Source organism: Balaenoptera physalus, assembly GCF_965194825.1.
Source record: "Balaenoptera physalus genome assembly, chromosome: 14".
NCBI classification, from domain to species: Eukaryota; Metazoa; Chordata; class Mammalia; order Artiodactyla; family Balaenopteridae; genus Balaenoptera; species Balaenoptera physalus.
In genome coordinates, this window is record NC_138893.1 from 48735435 (window position 1) to 48757415 (window position 21981).

The 21981-nt window shown below is 38.2% G+C and overlaps 1 protein-coding gene and 1 long non-coding RNA gene across 10 annotated transcripts in view; one reads left to right on the plus strand and one right to left on the minus strand.

The window, feature by feature from the left end:
• Positions 1-21981, minus strand: part of CNNM2 (cyclin and CBS domain divalent metal cation transport mediator 2) — a 151794-nt gene that overhangs the window by 82392 nt on the left and 47421 nt on the right. The gene's annotated exons all lie outside the window — the stretch shown is intronic.
• LOC309643062 lies at positions 1522-13822 on the plus strand. The gene is made up of 2 exons (XR_014253525.1): positions 1522-13267; positions 13575-13822. It is a non-coding gene; the product is annotated as an uncharacterized lncRNA (long non-coding RNA).

Genomic DNA, 21981 nt, shown 5'->3' on the forward strand with positions numbered 1-21981 from the left:
TAAGATCCCACATGCCGCGGGGCAACTATGCCCACGCACCACAACTACTGAGGTCACAGGCCTCAACTAGAGCCCATGTGCCACAAACTACAGAGCCCATGTGCTCTGGAGCCCACGTGCCACAACTAGATTAGAGAAAACCTACATGCCACAATTAGAGAGAAGCCCACGCGCCGCAACGAAAGATCCCACGTGCCGCAACAAAAGATCCCACGTGCCGCAATGAAGACCTGATGCAGCCAAATAAATAAATAAAAGAAAAAAAAAATCAACAGATGCTGTCTCCGAAAAACATGTAACGGCTGATACACTAGACAAAGACTTCAAAGTAACTGTCCTAAAGATGCCCAACAGACTAAAGGGAGATATGGAAAAAGTCAAGAAAACAATGTGTGAACAAAATGGAAATATCAATAAAGAGATAGAAAACTTAGAAAGAACCAAAAGGAAATTCTGGAGCTGAAGAGTATTGATACATAGCTGAAATGAAAAATTCATTAGAAGGACTCAAAGGTGGATTTCAGCAGACAGATGACTCAGCGAACTTGAAGATAGGACAATGGAAATTACTGAGTCTGAAGAAAAAAAGGATGGAAGAAAAGCCAATAGAGACTAAGGGACCCATGGGACACCATTAAGAAGATCAACATAAGCATAATGGGAGTCACAGAAGGAAAAGAGAGAGAGAAAAGGGCAGAAAGAATATTTGAAGAAATAATGGCTGAAAATGTCCCAAATTTAATGAAATACATGAATATAAACATCTAAGGAGCTCAGTAAACTCCAAGTAAGAAGAACTCAGAGACCCACACCAAGACCCATTATAATCAAACTTTCAAAAGACAAAGAGAACCTTGAAAGCACAATAGAAGTGACTCATCACATACAAGGGATCCTCAGTAAGATTATCAGACTTCTTGTCAGAAACTTCAGAGGCCATAAGACAATGGGTCGATATAGTCAAATGCTAGAAGAAAAAAACTATCAAACGAGAATCCTATATCTGGCAAAACTGTTAAAAGTGAGGGAGAAATCAAGACTTCCCCATATAAACAAAAGTTGAGGGAGTATGTGACCACTGGACCTGCCCTACAAAAAATGTCCAAGGGGGTCCTGCAGGGTGAAATGAAAGGACACTAGACAGTATTTTGAAGCCTATAGAGAAATACAGATTTCAGTAAAGGTGAGTACACTGGCAATTGCAGAAGCTAGTATTATTGTAACAGTGGTTTGTAACTATGCTTTTTCTACATGACTTAAGAGACTAATACATTTAAAGGAAAAAAAAAAAAAAACCATCAGTGTAAAAGCTAGTATTACTGTAACTTAGGTTTCTCACTCCAAATCTTGTTTTCTATATAATTTGAGACTAGTGCATTTTAAAGAATCATAACTTTGTTTTTGAGTGTACTATGTATAAAGATGTTAATTATCTGACATCACCAACCAAAAGGGGTGTGGAACAAAGCTGTAAAGACTCACATTACTAAAATCAGAAATGAAAGTGGGGACATTAGCACTGGTTCTACAGATATAAAAAGGATAGGAATACTATGAAAAATTGGACGCCAACAAATCAGATAACTAGATGAAATGGACAAATTCCTAGAGCCACAAAAGCTACCGAGATTAAATCATGAAGAACTAGAAAATCTGACTATTCCTATAATTAATAAGGAGATTGAATCAGTAATCAAGTCTTCCAACAAAGAAAAGCCCTGGACCTGATGGCTTGACTGATGAATTCTACCAAACATTTAAAGAACTAACACCAATTCTTCTCTAATTTTTCCAAAAGACTGAAGAGGAGGGGATACTTCCAAACTCATTCTGTGAGGCCAGCATTACCTCGATACCAAATCTGGACAGAGACACAACAAGAAAACTACAGACCAATATCCCTTGTGAACAGTAATGCCAAAACCTTCAACAAAATGCAGCAAACAGAAGTCAGCAGCATATTAAAAGGATTATATACCATGACCAAGTGGGAAATGCAAGGACGGTTCAACAGACTTTATAAAAAAATAAAAAGTAATATACCATATCAACAAAATGAAGGAAAAAAATTCCACATGATCCCTCAATAGATGCAGAAAAAGAATCTGATAGAATAACACCCTTTTATGATAAGAACACTCAAACTAGGAATAGAAGGAAACTACCTCAACATAATAAAAGCCATATGTGAAAAACTCACAAAAAACATCATACCCAATGGCCCAAGACTGAAAGCATTTCCTCTAAGATCAGGACCAAGGCAAGGATACCCACTTTCAGCATTTTTACTCAATACAGTACTGGAAGTTCTACCCAGAGCAATTAGGCTAGAAAAAGAAAGGCAACCAAATTGGAAAGGAAGAAGTAAAATTCTCTATTTGCAGATGATATGATCTTACATGTAAGAAAAACCCTAAAGATTCCACACACCAAAAAACTGTTAAAACTGACAAATTCAGTAAAGTAGCAAAATATAAAGCCAATGCAGAAAAATCAGTTGCATTTCTATATACGAACAATGAACAATTTGAAAAGGAAACTACAAAAACAATTCTGTTCACAAAAACAATTCTATTCACAATAGTATCAAAAAAAATAAGGAATTAATTTAACCACGAAGGAGAAAGATTGTACAATGATAATTACAAACATTGACAAAAGAAATTAAGGACATAAACAGAAACATCCCATGTTTATTAATTGGAAATCTTAACACTGTTAAGATGTCCATACTACCCAAAGCTACTACAGATTCAATGCAATTCCCACCAAAATCCCAATCATGTTTTTGGTAGAAATAGAAAAAAAAAAAAAAATCCTAAAATTCATATGGAATCTCAAAATGTCCCCAAGTAGCCAAAGCAATCTTAAAAAAGAACAAAACTTGAGGATATACTTCCTGATTTCAAAACTTACCACAAAGCTACAGTAATCAAACCAGTGTGGTATTAGTGAACAGACAGACATATACACCAATGGAATCTACTAGAGAGCCCAGAAATAAACCCTTGCAATATGGACAAATGATTTTTTACAAGGGTGCCAAACCTTCAATGGGGAAAGGATATTCTTTTCAACAAATAGTCCTGGGAAAACTGGATATCCACATGCAAGAGAATGAAGTTGGATCCTTATCTAACACCATATACAAAAATTAACTCAAAAAATGGATCTAGAACCTGAATATAAGCCCTACAAGTATAAAACTCTTAGAAGAAAATATAGGACAAAAGCTTCACAACATTAGATTTGGCAATAATTTTAGATATGACACCAGTGGCATAGGAAACAAGAAAAAAAGACAAATAGGACTTCAAGAAAACTAAAAATGATGTACATCAGAAGATAATAATCAACAGAGTAAAAAGGCAACCCACAGTATGGGAGAAAATATTTACAAATAGTTTATCTAATAAAGGAATAGTATCCAGCATATAACTCCCAAAACTCAAACAATAAAACAACCCATTTAAAAATGGGCAAAGAACTTAAATGGACATTTCTCCAAGGAAGATATACAAATGGCCATGAAGTACACGAAAAGATGCACAACATCACTAGTCATTAGGGAAACGCAAATCAAAACTACCATGAGATACCACCTCATACCCATTGGGATGGCTACTATCAAAAAAACAGAAAATGATAAGTGTTGACGAGGATGTGGAACCCTTGTGAACTGTTGGTGGGAATGTAAAATGGTACAGCCACTGTAGAAAACAGTATGGTAGTTCCTCCAAAAATTAAAAATAGAATCACCATATGATCCAGCAATTCTACTTCTGGGTCTATTCTAAAAAAAAAAAAACTGAAAGGAGGTTGTGGGGGAACTATCTGTACTCCCATGTTCATAGCGGCATCATTCACAATAGCTAAAACATAGAAGCAACCCATGTGTCCATGGACTGAAAAACAGATAAACAAAATGTGGTATATACACATAATGGAATATTATTAAGTCTTAAAAGGGAAGGAAATTCTGTAACATGCTGCAACATGGATAAATCTTGAGGATGTTATGCTAATTAAGCCAACCACAAAAAGGCAAAAACTGTCTGATTCCACTTATATGAGGTACTTAGGATAGTCAAAAAAATCATGAAGAAAGAAGGTAGAATGGTGGCTGCCAGGGGCTATGGGTAGGGGGAAATGGGAGTTACTGTTTAATGGGTATAGAGTTGCAGTTTTATAAGATGAAAAGAATTATGGAGATAGAAGAAGGTCATGGTTACACAACAATGTGAATATATCTAATACCACTGAACTGTGCACTTACAGATGGTTAAGATGGTAAATTTTATGTGTTTTAACACAATAAAAAATTTTTTTAAAAACCTAAATGGGATACCTATAAGCATAGAAGAGACCTAGAGCATTTTCTTTCTTGGACAGAGGACTCAAATAATTTTTTGACTGTGTATTCTATTAGTTAAATGTTGGCCACACCTCCTCCAATATACTGTATCTATTTATAAGTTATACACAAATATTACTATATTAATACATTATGTACATCATGAAATACCTTCAAAAATAAATTCAAGAATAATAAGTATAAATGTGTTTCTATAAAGCTATTTATGTTTGAATAGACACGTGAGTCCTACTGCATCCTAGTGGTTGGCTGTGCATGCAACTTACCTTGGGGACGACTGTCTTAGAGTAAACCAGTTTCTATGTTATACTCGAATTCCTCCTTCCTCCTTCCAACTCTCTCCCCTTGGCCTCTGTACTCTAAACTATTCCAGTTTTCTTCCTCTCAATGTTTTCCTTCAGCAGTTCCACTTCCTGCTTCCACCTTTTAAATATGGGCTTTGAGGTATGGCCCTTCTGCTCTTCCAAGTACATCCTCCCTTGGCAATTTCATCCTGCTCAGTGACTAACCACTGCCAGAAGTCTTCTCAGCTTGTTCTCTCTCTGCATTAGTCTATAACCACTGAACATTTACACTGGAGTCAAAAATCTCACCACTGGTGTATCATCTAGCCCACCCCACCCACACTGTCAATGCCCACACAAAACCCTCCAACTGTTTATCTAGCTTCTGCTGAATCACCCCTAGTAAAGTAATTACACATCTAGGAACAATACAGAACATTTTCTAACAGCTCTACTTATTAGAAATTCTACTAATATTAAGCTGAAACTGACTTCCCTGTAACTTCCATATTGGTTCTAGTTTTGGCTTCTGAGGTCTCACTACCCACACTCAAATCTAAATCAAATGCACTATCTTTGTAATCTTTGAGTTTCAGTGGCAAGACATGATGACCTTCTCCAAGTAAAATAGGGCAGGTGAATGTCAAAGCTAATTTGCACCCTATAAACCAAAACAGGCAATGAATACTACAGGTAAATCAGGGCAAGCACAGAACAATGTCCAGGACTAAGACATAGTCTAGCAGATATAAGAAACTAGGGATCTCTAAGCTGATGGATGATACCAAGTCTGAGGTCTCTCTTCAGTTGATGGGGCGTGTTCACTCTCTGTTTAGGGAACTAGGCAAGTCCTCCATGCTCCCAATCCTACTTCTACGACTGTCCCTTGATGACATGTTGTGAACTGAATACACTCTAGCTTAAAAAGCTATTCCATCTATACTCCAATAAAGATGTTTAAAAAAAAAAAAAAAAAAAAAGAAAGCTTTTCCATCAACCTGATCTAGCGATTTAAAAGCAAAACAAAAACATACTCTCTGTTGTAGAATAAGCCATCAAGGGCTTACGTAAACACTAGGAGCTTCTGGGTACTCATGACTTGGTCATGATGTTGGAAGAGTTGATGGCTAGAAGGAATATGACGAAGAGCAGCCAGTAAGAACACAAGGAAGAATCCGAAATAGTGCAGGGTGACACGTCTGCCAGGAATATACCTAGAGAATACCAAAGAGAACACAAATGAGACTGTGGTCTTCTGGTCTGCTTAGGGCCATTCACTTGGAAGCAAGGGACCAGAAAGACTTCCTATATCTAGCTCTGATGATGAGGAACTTGGTAGTAAAAGAAGCTTTGAGAGCTCTAAGGCTTCCCTGGTGGCGCAGTGGTTAAGAATCAGCCTGCCAGTGCAGGGGACACGGGTTTGAGCCCTGGTCCAGGAAGATCCCACATGTCGCAGAGCAACTAAGCCCATGCACCACAACTACTGAGCCTGCGCGCTAGAGCCTTTGAGCCACAACTACTGAGCCCACGTACCACAACTACTGAAGCCCATGCACCTAGAGCCCGTGCTCTGCAACAAGAGAAGCCACCACAATGAGAAGCTCACGCACCGAAACAAAGAGTAGCCCTCACTCACCGCAACTAGAGAAAGCCCGCATGCAGCAACGGAGACCCAACGCAGCCAAAAATAAATAAATTAAATAAATAAAATTTTTTTAAAAAGCTTTGAGAGCTCTCAATGATGTTTTAAAAAGACTTGGCTGTATCAGACAAAATATGTAGATACAGAAGAGGAGTCCTAATTAAGTTAAACATGAGGGTGAGGAGAAGAAAAACATGTTTCAGATAGAAGAAAAAAAAAAACTATTCAAATTCTTCTGAGGAAAAAAAGACAAAACAGAGCAATTTAGAATTCTCAAGATCTGCCAAGGTTTCCTGCACAAAGCAAGAATTTTGTCCACTTGCTGCAGAAAAGAAAGATCTTTCTCTTTCATATTTCTTACATGTTAGAAAATATTAGTAAAATTCAGTCTTTCAGTCCTTAACAGCGACTAAAATGTAATCACACACTTATATTTAAGTTATATTCTGAGCTTGGACTGTCAATGAAATATCTTGTTCCAGAGAGAATATTTCCTAAGCTTTTTACACATACTGCTTTAAAATCATTAATCGCATCAAAATTTTTTTCCTGCAAAAACCTTGTACACAGAGAAACTTGAAGCCGTTGCTATAGCTTAAAATATTGGAATTCCCTTAATAGTTACTGGGAACTATGATAATAGAAATTATTTTTATTAGTGTTTCTCTGAATTCTATTCATTTATAACACCTTCTATAGTCATCCTACTCTTCAGCTTTCTTAAAATGGCCATTAAATAGCCTTGGCTATTCCACTAATTGTATAAGCATGAAAGTTTTTTAATCTCTCTGGTCTTCATTCTTTATCCACAAGGTACATTCATTTATTTACTCATTCAACAAATATTTACTGACAACTACTGCCAGCCAACGGCAGTCTCATAAAACTTACAATCCAAGTGCTATATAAAATGAAAAGGCTAGACTAAGATGTTATTGTCCCTTTAAGATCTAAAATTTCATGATATAAAAGATCACCTATATTTACCACTTAATTGGATCAAAAAAGCAGAAGACAGGGACTTCCCTAGTGGTCCAGTGGCTAAGACTCTGCGCTCCCAATGCAGGGGGCCCGGGTTCAATCCCTGGTCAGGGAACTAGATCCCACATGCCGCAACTAAGAGTTTGCATGCCGCAACTAAATATTCCGGATGCCGCAACTAAAAAGATCCCGCATGCCGCAACCAAGACCCAGCGCAGCCAATAAATATTAAAAAAAAAAAAAAAGTTCCATAAGGACTACTACTAAAAAAAAAAAAAAAAAAAAAAAAAAGGGCAAAAACTTGTCATTATTAAGAAATATAAATATTTAGACCACACACAAGCAAGGTCTGCTTCAATCTGGGGAGCAAATTTCTAGCTCTATCACAAGTTTCTGTCCAAACAAAGTCAATGCCTGTAATGACCAAACAATGGGTCACAAATATGTGAATCTCTTTCCAAATTATGAAAAGGCTGAGATGATTAAATAGAACATTATAGATCGGTAATTTAAACCTACATAAGCTCATGTTTAGAAACAGTTTTTTATAGTTAGTTTTTTAGTTCATTTATAGAAGGCTTTCTATAACTTAGGTTAGTTTAATTAATGTTAATTTTTCATTCTTTCAAAACTTCATGCTGCAGAAGTTTACTGAATACAATACCAATCACAAAACTGTACTGCAACTCAGTCACCAAGTTTAAAAACATGTTCTTCAAACACTCGTCTGAAATAACAATGAAAGGACTGTCATCTAATTCAGAACAATAAACATTCATATTTACCAGTAGGAACACTCTTGTTTCCAGCTGCTTACAAGTCCCAGAGTCATAACTAATACACTGATGAAAACAATTACTAGTATCTGAAGGCCCTAAAGCCACAAACAACATAGTACTAATCAAAGCTTTACAGCCTTGATTACACAGGGGAATGTGGTGAGGCCCAGCAAAAAGCCCAGAGGGAAGCCAGCTTCTCTCTCCTGCAAATTAGTAATGTTTTTCTTCTCTTTTCTGCCAAATCCTTGAAGGAGGAACACACTTCACATACAATTCAATAAAAAGAACCCTAGAAAATATTTCATGTTCCTGAGATTTAATCATTCATTTATCTGACATTTACTATACACTTCACTATTGCAGGATCCAGGCTAACCCTATGATAGATATGGTCCCCGTCTTCCCTGAAGGTTAAGGTCTAGTGGGATAGACCAATATGAAACAAATAATCAGTGTGATAAATACTATGAAAGAACAATAACAATGTTAAAAGACTTGGAGGAGAATCTTACATAATATAAAAAGGGAAAGAACAGCCCCCCTGAGAAAGTGACATTTAATCAGACAGCTGAAGGATGTTACTTAATTTTTTCTCTGCACATTTGCACAGATATTTGTTTTTGGTCAAATAAGTTGCATATTAAAAAACATCCCATTTTAGAACTAAGCAGCAGTGTGCTGGAGTGGGCCAGTACTAGCTCATAAGAACTGATTGTTAAATTTTCACAAATTGTACAATTTGTTTATTAAATACAGTCATCCTTGAAATTGGCCATGGTGGGACTATTTATACCATGGGAACTGGCAAATGCTACAAATCAGGGCTTTTCTTTTTGGAAAACCCATTCACCAGCACACCACTGCTTGTAAAACTCTCCTTCTTAATAACTCCTCTTGGCTTCTGCCTCATTCCTGGGACAATCAAGGCAGACAAGGGAGAAAGTAAAATTGTCATACTCCTAGCAAAAGCCCCACATATCAGTGATTTCTCAGGGCAAGCAGAGGTCTCTGCAGTTGCAACCAGAAAGACAGCTACTGACAGATGACCTTTAAATTTCCCTAGTGTTGTAATTTCAGGTTTTGCTTTCAACGTATACTGTTTCCTTGTTTCTTCAAATAGTTGTTTACATTTTAAAACTATAATAAAGTATATGTTGGTAAATCAGAAAAAAAAAAAAAAACGGTCAGCAGGTATATTTAAAATACAAGAAAAGCACATAAGCATTTCTGTTTGCCCTCTGCCATCACCACGTGAAGGTCACACCTTAGCTAGACTGCCAGTCCCCAAGGAGGATGAGATACCTGAAACAGAGCTAGGTCATCCCAGTCGTCCCAGCCAAGACCACCCAAGACCAGCTGAAAGCCAGACAACTCCCAAAGTCAGCAGAGGCCCCGAGCCAACCACCCCAGAAATGTGACGAATAATACTTATTGTGAGCAACTGACATTTCTCAGTTATCTGCTATGCAGCATTACTGTGGCAATAGATAACTGATACACAAGATCTTAAAAAATTACTCTTCCTGTATCTTTTCTCTGGAAACTCTTGAAGGGTATGTTCTCCCAAGATAAGTGAGTAAACTAAGAAAGACTCTGAGTTGGGATCCAGAAGTGAAGGATTTAAACATAGGAAAAAAGATAGAGATTTTTAGGTTAGTTTGTGAAGGTAAGATTCAGAGCAACAGGCTGTACAGTTCTATAGTTCCTGTTGGCAATTCTAGGACAGATGCCTCCAAAACAACCTAAAGAACTGATATATAACCCCATGTGTTTTAGAATTCTGGCAACGAGTATGGGCTAATAAGCTAGTGATGTGAAGAAGAGTAAGCAAACAAAAAAATAAGAATTATGGAAAATTCCAGGGAAAAAACTATAAGATGTGATAATACATTATCTGGCTCACAGTGAACAATTTTCACATGTTCATAATAATGTACACACTAAACATGTTAGTTTGATATGAGAAGTTAGGGAATGCTTCCCTGAGAAAGTGGCATCTGAAGATAACTGAAAGCATGTCTTTAAATTTTGGATAATTATACTGGGAGGACAGCGAGAAATGTTTGTGTATTAGAGAGAAGAAGGAAGTTTAGGAAAAGCAGATCCTTATCTTCCAGTGTACGAAGCCCTTAAATAAGATCTAAAACTGAAATTTAAAAAAAAAAAAGCAATTTAACCACAAATTTTTAAAATATCAAATTTAACAGCATAAGAAACAGCTAAGCATTGAAAGTACTCAACTTTTGGGACTCCCTGGTGGCGCAGTGGTTAAGAATCCGCCTCCCAATGCAGGGGACACGGGTTCGAGCCCTGGTCTGGGAAGATCCCACATGCTGCGGAGCAACTAACCCCATGCGCCACAACTACTGAGCCTGTGCTCTGGAGCCCATGCTCCGCAACAGGAGAAGCCACCAAAATGAGAAGCCCGTGCACTGCAAGGAAGAGTTGCCCCCACTCGCCGCAACTAGAGAAAGCCCACGTGCAGCAACAAAGACCCAACGCAGCCAAAAATAAATAAAATAAAAACTAATTTTTTTTTTAATGCTGTGAGTTCAGAACACAATTTAAAAAATTTTTATTTAAAAAAAAAGTTGAAAGTAGTCAACTTTGGGGAGTGGGAACTGGGAGGAGACAGAGGGCTGCTATTTTTAATCATAAGCCCAGTCTCTTTTAAAGCTCTTATATTAATAAAAATTAAATTTTTTTATCAATTTTTAACATCATTTGCCTTACTTCCATTCTCCCCAAATTTCTATTTCTAGACACCTTATGTCTATTACAACTAGAACTATTACCTGAATTTATTCATTCAACTATTTATTGGACAGCTACTAATGTCCACTGTTTTTGATAAGCAATTAACAAAAAACTAAGTCTCTAGTGGGGACACACATAAAATTTTAGATATATTAAACATATAGATAGGGACTTCCCTCGTGGTCCAGTGGTTAAGACTTTGCCTTCCAATGCAGGGGTTGTGGGTTCAATCCCCAGTTGGGGAGCTAAGATCCCACATGCCCCGTGGCCAAAAAAACCAAAAAACATACAACAGAAGCAATATTGTAACAAATTCAATAAAGACTTTAAAAATGGTCCACATCAAAAAATATATAAATATAGATAGGCCAGGAAGTGGTAAGAAAAAAAGTAATGCAAAATAAACAAATGGGTAGGAAGGGCTATTTATATACGTTGGTGGTATTTAAGCAGACATCTGAAGTTAATAAGGGAGCAGGCCATGCAGATGTGTCAGAAGGACAAAGGAGGTGGAGAGAGTAGCTAATGCAAAGGCCCTAAGATGTAACTGTGCCTAGCATGTTCAAAGACAAGTTGGTAAACCAGCTATATAGGGCCTTATGTGCCATTGTAAGTACTTTAGCTATTATTCTGAGTGAGCTAATAAACCATTGATGGGTTTTCAAATGAGGAGTAATAGGAGTTAACTTTTATTTTTTAAAAGATCACTTGCTGATGTACAATCACTAGCAAAAAAATTGGCGACATATACTAAGGCCGAGGCTAGTACATATTGAACCGGAAATCCCACTCCTGGGTATACACCCAACATAAATTTATACATATATTTCCCCAAAGCCATGTACTAGAACATTCATAGCAGCGTGATTCATAATAGCCAAACACTGGGAACTACCTGAATGCCCATCAACAGTAGAATGGATAAACTGTGGTATATTAACACAATGGAATAGTTCACAGCAATGAAGAAACCAAATTTCATGCACCATCGTGGATGACTCTCACACACATAATGTTGCCTAAAAGAAGCCAGACTCAAAAATTACACATCGTATGATGTCATTTACATAAACAACAGACAAGACTAACCTATGCTCTTAGAAGTCAAGACAGTGGTCATCCTTGGGGGAATCAGTGACTGCAAGGGAACGTGACGAGCTGCTGGTCACGTGCTGCTTCTTGCTCTGGGTGCTGGACTTAGCGGTGTGATCAGCTTGTGAAAACTCACTGCAAACCCATAATGTGCGCACTTTTCTGTGTGTATATAAATGTCAGTAAAGTTCTTTTTAAAAGATGAATCCGACTGCTGTGTGGAAAATGGATTCTAAGGAGGCAAAGAAGAAATAACAGGGAGAGCAGTTAGGAAGCTAGGGTAATGCTCCAGTATAAGATGATAGTGGCTCAGGTGGGAGAGGTAGAGATGGTGTTGAGTGGCCACGTCCTGGAATACTCTGAAGCTTAAGTCAACATGATTTCCTGACAGACTCTACCGAACAGTGAAACCAACAAGGACAACACTAAGATTTTTTACCTTGACAACTGGAAAATAGAAGTGTCTTAACTGAAGTGGAGAAGACTACAGAAAGTGTAGATTTGAAGAGCATGGGGGGGGGGTGTCTATTTGTGAGTATCTTATTTTTGTGAAGGGTCCAAGTAGAGCTGTTAAATCTGTAATTGGATGTATAAATGTATAAATCTAGAGATCAAGAAAATCTGGGCCGGAAAATAAATTTGGGAGTTGTTAGCACAAGCACATAGTTTTAAAACCAAGGGACTGCCCACCTCGGCCAAGTGATCAAGGTTAACATCAACACTCAGTATAAGTCATGTTGACGGTATGTACCCTTGATATGAAGTGATGATATGAGGTAATGAGTGACACTTTGTGGCTTCCTCCCCAAACCCTCAACTGCCAACAAACCCTTCTACAAAATACCTGACCAGTACCCCTTAAAATTGTCAAGATCCTCAAAAACAAGGAAAATGTGAGACACTGAGAACTGGGGATTCTGTCTATTAGCTTCATTCCTCCCATCACCTATTTTCTCACTTCTTCCTTCTTACCTTCACACTGCCTCTGACCTTGCTTCCACTCAGTTGCTCCCTCTAGGGCAGTACTGTCCAACAGAAGTTTAAATGAGGATGAAAAGAAATATTCTATACCTGGGCTGACTAATACAGTAGCCCCAAGGCACATGTGGCTACTGAGCACTTGCCATGTGTCTACTGTGACTGAGGAACTGAATTTTTAGTTTTATGTAATTTTAATTAATTTAAATTTAAATAGGCACACATGGCTACTGGTTACTGTTTGGACAGCACAGATCTGAGTTCAGGGTCTCTTATTTCATCCTTTCTTTTCCTGACCCTTTATAAGCCATGATACTTCTGACTCTCCATGATTAGCTTGGCCCTAGAACCACTTTAAACAACATCTGGGGCTTCCCTGGTGGCGCAGTGGTTGAGAATCTGCCTGTTAATTCAGGGGACACGGGTTCGAGCCCTGGTCTGGGAAGATCCCACATGCCGCGGAGCAGCTGAGCCCGTGAGCCACAATTACTAAGCCTGCGTGTCTGGAGCCTGTGCTCCGCAACAAGAGAGGCCGCGATAGTGAGAGGCCCGCGCACAGCGATGAAGAGTGGCCCCCACTTGCCACAACTAGAGAAAGCTCTCGCACAGAAACGAAGACCCAACATAGCCATAAATTAAAAATAAATAAATAAATAAATAAACAAACAACATCTGGGAGGTCCAAGAGGGAGGCGATAGGTGTATACATGCAGCTGATTCACTTTGTTGTACAGCAGAAACTAACAACATTGTAAAGCAATTATACTCCAATAAAAAAAAACATCTGGGGTAAAATAAGTCATAGGAATGTAATATACAGCATAGGGGATATAGTCAGTAATAGTGTAATAACTTTGTATGGTGACAGACAATAACTAGACTTATCCTGGTGATTATTTTGTAATGTATAAAAATATCAAATCAAAAAAATATATCAAATCACTATGTTGTACACCTGAAACTAATAAGTCAATTATACTTCAATTAAAAAAATAAAAAAATAAACAACATCTGAAGTCAGACTGCACTTGGCCTTGGTTACTATCTCTCTGTACCTACACAGTAAAACTGGAAAAGGACATAATCCTCCTGGTCCAAACGACCTCCCTCACTAATCTGCCTGTTAACTTAGGCCTCCAAAGATCACTAAGAGATTGACGCCTGTGAATTCAAGGAGAGATTTCTCAAATGTGAATTTTTTTTTTTTTTAAACAAGGAAAGAAGATTCCAAGTATTCAATATAAACTAGATATTAAAAAAACTCTTTACAAATATAAAAAATAAAAATATCCAAATTAATGATATGAACTTAGTGAGATAAGGAATGTCCTCCTAAAACTAAACCACTATTCACAATGTGAATATGGTACCAGCTTACACAGCACATAGTCCTGCCACTTTCCTCTAGTCAAACAATTGTAAAATCCTCATTTGTACAGTGTGTCTTTACAGCCATTAGGCAGGAAGACAGCATTCCATTAAGACCTTTTCTCATTAACACACAATAATCATGGCAGTATAATCTGGTACAGACCCAAAATGAAGTGCCAGGGCTCAATGATAATGTGATCGTCCAGAAGATCCACATTACATTTATGTTAATTTTGAAAGATTATTGAAATAAACACAATTTTTTTTTTTTTTACAGACAACAAGGATCCTGAGAGTAAGTTCCCAAACCATCAGAGAACTCTAGCTTGAGAAACAAACTATTCCCAGTTGAAAATAGCCATGAGAGAGAAACTAGTAAGAACTTATTATAATTTAGCTATCAGATGCTTTCCACCCTGTAGTCAGATGAGAATAGCTCTTCAGAAAATTATTTGCACAGGGGTCAATGTCTTTTTAAAATCTTATTAGGGAGAGAATAATACAATGAGCCTCCCTGTACCCAACACCCCACGTGACCAATTATCAGCCTGCAAAGGTTAAGTTTTAATGGCCAAGACAAGTTGCATGATGAGGATACCAGCGACATCTCAGTGAAGTGCCAAGACAAGTAAGCAGCACAATGAAAGAAAAGGTAAACGGGCTCCTATTTATTCGGTCAACAAACATTTCTCAAAGCTTCCCATACATCCAACCAACCCTTAAGAGTCCAAAGACACAAGCGTGGTCCCTGTCTTCTTGAAGCTTTCAGTCTAGGGGGTTTGAAAACCACCAACCAATTACAAAGTAGTGTAAAACATGTTATAACAGGCTAAGTAAAGTACCAGGTGAGCACCTAACCCAGACTCGAAGGCTGGGGGAAGGGTAAAACAGGAAGGATGAGGAGGAATTTGCTGAGGGCAGCAATTCTGTGTCACTCTTTACTACATTCTTCTTTCACTAGTCATAAGATTCCATGCACTGCGCTTTTTCTCCTTTTAAATCCACTATCCCTCCAAAGAGCTTGTGAACTTGAAAGAAAATTAGCATAAGGAGGTATGTTTTAGTCTATTTGGGGCTGAGACTGCTTCAAGATCTTTCAACTTCTAAACCCTTCGGTCTGCTCAATGAGCTCATACTCACCAAATGTTATTTTCATTAATCATCCAAATTTCTCTCCCCTTCTCTTAAGAATGTCGAGGTTTCTCAGCTGAAAGGACCCAGTAAGGTTCTTTCCCAAGAAGGGAGCAGAATTTCACTTCAGGCTGGAAGTGGCTCACAGAACCGAGAGAGGCGTTTACCACAAGGAGATCCCCTTCTCCCCTATGGTGAGGCCATGTTTCAAACTGCTGACTTCATTGTAATTGTGATTCCCAGAGCTGTCGCCAAACTCCAGAAGAGCCAAATATAGCCCACCTAAATTTCCCTCAATTTTAACTGGTTATGCTTCTATTACTCTGCAACCCTAAACTACTGCCTAACATTCATTACAAGATCATTTACCAAAGAATTTTACAACTGGAAGGAGTCCTTAGAGATCAATTATTGCCGTGGTTTGCAGATTGTTCCAGAGAAGTGCTTCACAGGCCCTGCTGACACAGACACTCAAATTTTAATGTGAAGAATTCACTCATTCAGTTTTATGAAGACCTTGGCATAAAACTCCTCCTGCCTCCTCAATGCACATATACTTGCAGGTTCTTATAATTGTGTCAGTGATGAGAAAAGGCTGTAACTCTGTGGAGGCCCTTTTTAAAGATTCCAGCCCACACAATCCACTTAGGTAAACCTGCTATCCATTCATTCATTGACACTGAACTGAGCAGAGCGGCAAAGAAAGGTGAAGTGCATCTGCAGGTTCATGCTCTCTAAAGGCATTACTATCAGTTGCAAAATAATCAATGAACTTGATAACCTTATGTCATGATAGCCTATTAAAATCTGAGTATGATAAACTTTGGATGTTTATTGTCTTTTCAATTTATAATGTGGAAAAGTGAGCAGCTGTTAGCAATTTGACTTAAATTCCCCTAAAACATGGCTGCCAAGTGTTTGGTTGACCAACGCCCTCACACCTCTAGCAACAGAAATTTATCTTCCACTCAATCGTTAGACAGCTTTCACTGATTATTCCTTAAATTGAGCTATGTCTTTCTTCCCGTAGCTTCCATCCATTGGCCTTAGTTCTATCCCCTGGAAGCACAAGGTACAAACCCTCTTCCTTTACAAATGTTTGATTGTGGCCTCCCCCATGCCCCAAGTTCTCTCATCTCTGAACCAAATATTCTTTCAATCATTCTTCTGTATGTGGCTTGCAGTCCCTTCGCCATCTTGTCTACCACCTCTGAACACATTCCAGAATCTGCATTCCAAAATGGACCTGGACTCAATAGTTGTATCCACTCTAGTACAGAATAAAATACAATTATCATCTCCCCCAATTCTAGATGTTCCTTTTTTAATGCACCTGAGGTTGACTTTTTTGTTGCCACACCTCACTACTGACTAGCACTCAGCTGTTGACCGATGCCCCAAAGTGCTACTATCATCCACGTATCCTTCAACATCTTCCTGTGCTTACTTTTTTTAAAAAATACATTTATTTTATTGATTTTTGACTGCATTGGGTCTTCGTTGCTGCACGTGGGCTTTCTCTAGTTGCGGCGAGCGGGGGCTACTCTTCCTTGTGGCGCACGGGCTTCTCACTGAGGTGGCTTCTCTTGTTGCAGAGCATGGGCTCTAGGTGTGCGGGCTTCAGTAGTTGTGGCACGTGGGCTCAGTAGTTGTGGCACATGGGCTCAGTTGCTCTGCAGCATGTGGGATCTTCCCGGACCAGAGCTCGAACCCGTGTCCTCTGCATTGGCAGGCGGATTCTTAACCACTGCACCACCAGGGAAGCCCCCTCCTGTGCTTACTTATACAATTGGCTTTATGGGCCAGAAATAGTTAAATTTCATCTGATTTTAACCACTCCATCAACATATTTTGACAAAAACATGACAATTCCAGTTTGGACATGTACATGTCCTCTAGATCTTAGATCTGTTTTTTGTGCTTTTCTCTCTCCCTTTCCATTCAAAGTAAAGGCCTGATCAGATGAGCTAGCTTCAGGCTCACACATACTAACCTAAACATCCCTTCCAACCCATCCATTTCAAGCCAAAAAGAAATCATTTCAAACATTTTCACCTGGAATTCAGCTCGTCTTCAAAACCGCAATCAGCAAGAGGAAAAGGCGAGGAAACGGTATTACCTGGTTCCTTCCATGTCTTTCTAACTGCAACGCTCCTAAAGAGTTTCCGCAGGAGTTCCCTGGTGGCCTAGTGGTTAGGATCCCGGGCTTTCACAGCCATGGCCCAGGTTCAATCCCTAGTCAGGGAACTGAGATCCTGCAAACCACATAGTGGTGTGGCCAAAAAAATTAATAAAATTTTTGAAAATAAAATTTAAAAGTTTCCTCATTTTTTTTTCACTAGTTATCTTTCACCCCCAATAATGTATCAGCAACAACTGCATGAAGGACATGGGTGACAGAGAAGCTGAGCTGTAAAGGATGCGTAGAATTTTAAAACGCAGCAATTTTGGAAGACTGGAGGGAGCAATTCCACGTAAGGATTCAATAAGTAAGTATACAGAGGATGAAAAAATAGTACATATGAAAGATACTGTTCGCTTAGTGACTAAAAACTGGGGTACACAGAGAAGAGTAAAAGAACTAATATTTCATTCAAAAGGTCTAAAATGCCACACTAAGGCTAGACTTTGCTAGAGTTGTTTGCCATTGAAAGTTACTGCATAAAGTAGTGATTTAATCAGAATCACAGTTTGAGCAGATTGATCTGAAAGCAGTGTATAAAACTAATTAGAGGGAAAGAAATACTAGAGAACAGACCACTCGGGAACATGAAGACCAATAGAGAAAAAAACTGTATTGATGTACGATAGATTCAAAAGTGAAAATAGAAAATTATCCATATTTCATTGAATCTAAGATGATTTTAAAATGCACCATTACTTTACGTACAACTAAAAAAATGTTGCCAAGTAAACTATGACATGTTATCCTCCCAATTTCATAGATGTTAAAATGTGAAAAAAAAATGTACATTTACAATGAAATATAGCCTACAGTTTTGGATTTAACACAATTGGCTCGAGATCAAGAAACTTGCTTATTTTCAGGATATAATATACGGCAGTTTTTCTTTTTATCAAGCACGTGAAGTCTCTCCTTACTAAATCTCCAGACCTGTCACAGGAATTCAACGGATTTAGGTGAAAGTACCCAACCAGCACCACTCCCTTCATTCTCTCTAAGAAAAGACATCTGCTTTACATACAGTGATTTTTAACCAGGGTTTGACATCAATCATGAGGCAGCTTCCTCCTCTCCCTTCAAAACAAAACAAAACACAGAATTGTACCCCACACCTGATCTACCAAGTAAGAATATCTTAGTAGGAAATCACAGCATGTGTACTGGAAAAACTCCCCTAAGTTATTCTGCTGCTCCTCTGTTTAGGAGCCACTAAATTAAAAGATAGTTACACCTAAAATATTCAAGCATGTAAACTCTTTCTAAGCTTAACTCCAAACCTAAAAGTGATAAATGGCTGGCAAATTTGACAACATAAAAATATAAAACTTCTGTAAGGAAAAACTCCACCATAGCAACTAAGCCCGCGCGTCACAACCACTGAGCCTGCGCTCTAGAGTCCGCAAGCCACAACTACTGAGCCTGTGTGCCACAACTACTGAAGCCTACACACCTAGAGCCCGTGCTCCACAACAAAGAGAAGCCACCGCAATGAGAAGCACGTGCACCACGAGGAAGAGTAGCCCCGCTTGCCACAACTAGAGAAAGCCCACACACAGCAACGAAGACCCAGTGCAGCCAAAAATAAATAAATAAATAGATTTAAAAAAAAAAACAAAAACCCACCATAAAGAAAAATAAGTTGTGAGAAAATACTTGCAGATTGAGTTAATGCCAAAATATATAAAGACCTCCTATTAATTAGAAAAAACAACCCAAAAGAAAAATAAGCAAAGCAACAGGCAATTCGAAGTACAAATGGCTAATAAATACAAGAAAAAATGTTCAGTTTCACTAAAGAAGTGCAAATTGTAACAATGAGCTATTTTTCACTTATCAAATATGCAAAAATGTTAAAAGATGAATAACAGCCAGTGCTTGGTAAGGCTACCTGAAGCATATGGGCATTATCTACAAAAGAATCAAAAACTCATCAATGGTTAAGTAAATTATAGTAGAATCATACAAAGCTCTGCAGTTGCTAAAATAAATTAGGCAAATCTGTATGCATGTGGAAAAAATGGCCACCCTAGACTGTGCCAAGTTAAAAAAAAACACTTTGATGTTAAAACAATATGTATACTATAATTTCATTTTTGTAAAAACCACAAAATCCAACTGGGTATGTTTATATCCATACAGAAAAAGGTCTAAAAGTAAACAGACCTAATTCTTAACAGTAATGACCAATAAGAAAGAGTAAGGTGAGGGGGTGGGTGACAGACTTAACTCTTACTTTATATATTGTACTTCTCTATTGTTTCAATTTTTACAATAAGCGATTTTTTAAAATTTCCCAATTAATGAAAAAGTATCAGCTGCACATCATCACTTTCCAAACTTAATACAAACAGTTAACATGATACCTTCATCTACAGAAGTTCCTGTCCCTTCCCCCTTTGTTTTCTGGGTGCTTTTTCTAACTTAACCCTTCTAACTAGAGCCACCTGCCAGGAAAGAGCTCATTAACAAATGAGTCTTTCAATATTTCAGTCTCTTTTCCCTTCCAGGGCAACAGTCCGCAAATGGACTTGGGTTTTTCAGTAACAAACTGCAGAACCAACACAAGAACTGAACAAGAAGGACAGTCAGTAGTAAAATCTTTTCTGAGACCAAGCAAGAGATGGATTAAGTGAGCGAGAAGTTGGCAAACATCTTCTGTAAGGACCAGAGAGTAAATATCTTAGGCTTAACAGGCCATAGTTTCTCTGTCATCACAACTTAACTCTTGCCATTATAGTACCAAAGCAATCAGAGATCATACCTAACCCAATAAGCTTGGTTACGTTCCCATCATAATGCGACACTGAAATCTTAGTTTCGTATAGTTTTTATGTCATGAAATACTATTCTTTTGATTTTCAACCATTTAAAAGTGAAAAAAAATTCATTACTCTGCAGACATACGAAAGCAGGTGGTAGGCCACAGGCAGTAGTTTGCATTAGAAGATAATTTTACAAATCTCAAAAAGAGTAAAAACAAGCAAACAAGTCTCTAGTAAAATACTGTCTGGATTTTTTACATAGAAAATTTTTTTCAAGAGCCTTAAATATATATAGTGAACCACAGTACCAATTACCACTATTATAAAAGGAGCTTTCTCTCAAATGGCTGACAGAATTTATATTAAAAGGGATTCCTAGTCACTAGAGAAATGCAAATTAAAGCCACAATAAGGTGTCACTACACTTCCATTAGAATGATTATAATGCAAAATACTAGCAATAACAAACGTTGAAGATGTGGAAAAACCAGAACCCTCAAATACTGCTGGTTTATAAAATAGTACAGCCACTTTGGAGAACAGCTTGGTGGTTTCTTAGAAAGTTAAATATATACTTACTATATGATCCAGCAACTTCACTCCTAAGCATCTACTCAAGAGAAACGAAAACATACGTCCACACAAAGACATTTATACAAACGTCCATAGGAGTGTTATTCTCATAATAGCCCCAAACCTAGAAGCTATACAATTGCAATCAACTAGCAAATAATAAATGGAGTTTACTCACACAATAGAATACAATTAATCAATATAAAGGAACAAGCTACCGACACATGCAACAACATGGCTGAACAAAACATTATGCTAAGTGAAAGAAGCCAGACATAAAAGACTATGTAATATATAGTATTCAGTACCCAATTCCAACATGTCAGTTTTTTACCCCTACACCCAGCTATTCTTTGACACCAGGTGGGTGTCCTACAATTCAACTCAATTCTGACACTACCCAGTGATAGTATCAGATTCCACAGGTTTAGGGCTCAGTCCCACTGTGCCCCACTTCAGATGCCAATCACAAGTCGAGATTGTTACCTGTGCTTCTGACCAACTGGCTATAAATCAGAGGTTCCCATCACCCCCTCCGTGGGTTCGATTAATTTGCTAGAGTGGCTCAGAGAACTCTGGAAAGTAGTTTACTCACTAGATTACCAGTTTATTACAAAGGCTATTAAAAGATACAAATCAACAATAGCTTGATGAAGAGATACATAAAAGACACAAAGGAGCTTCTGTACCGTAGGGGTTCAGGGCCCAGCATAAGGTTGCGTGCGTTCTGGTTCACCAACCTGGGAGCTCTCCAAACCCAATCCTTCTGGGTTTTTATGGAGGCTTCATGATTGATTACATCATTGGCAGCTGGCGATTGAATTCCATCTCCAACCAATTCAATTCAACCTCTAGAGGGAGGTACGGGGAGGGGGGTGGAACTGAAAGTTTCAACCCTCCAATCACAAGGTTGGTCCCCCGGCAACCAGCCCCCATCCTTAAGTGCTTTCCAGAAGTCACCTCATTAACATAAACGCAGGTGTGTTTGAGAGGGATCAGTTATGAATATCCAGACATCTTTAACACTCTTATCACCTGGGAAATTCCAAGAGTTTTAGGAGCTCTAAGCCG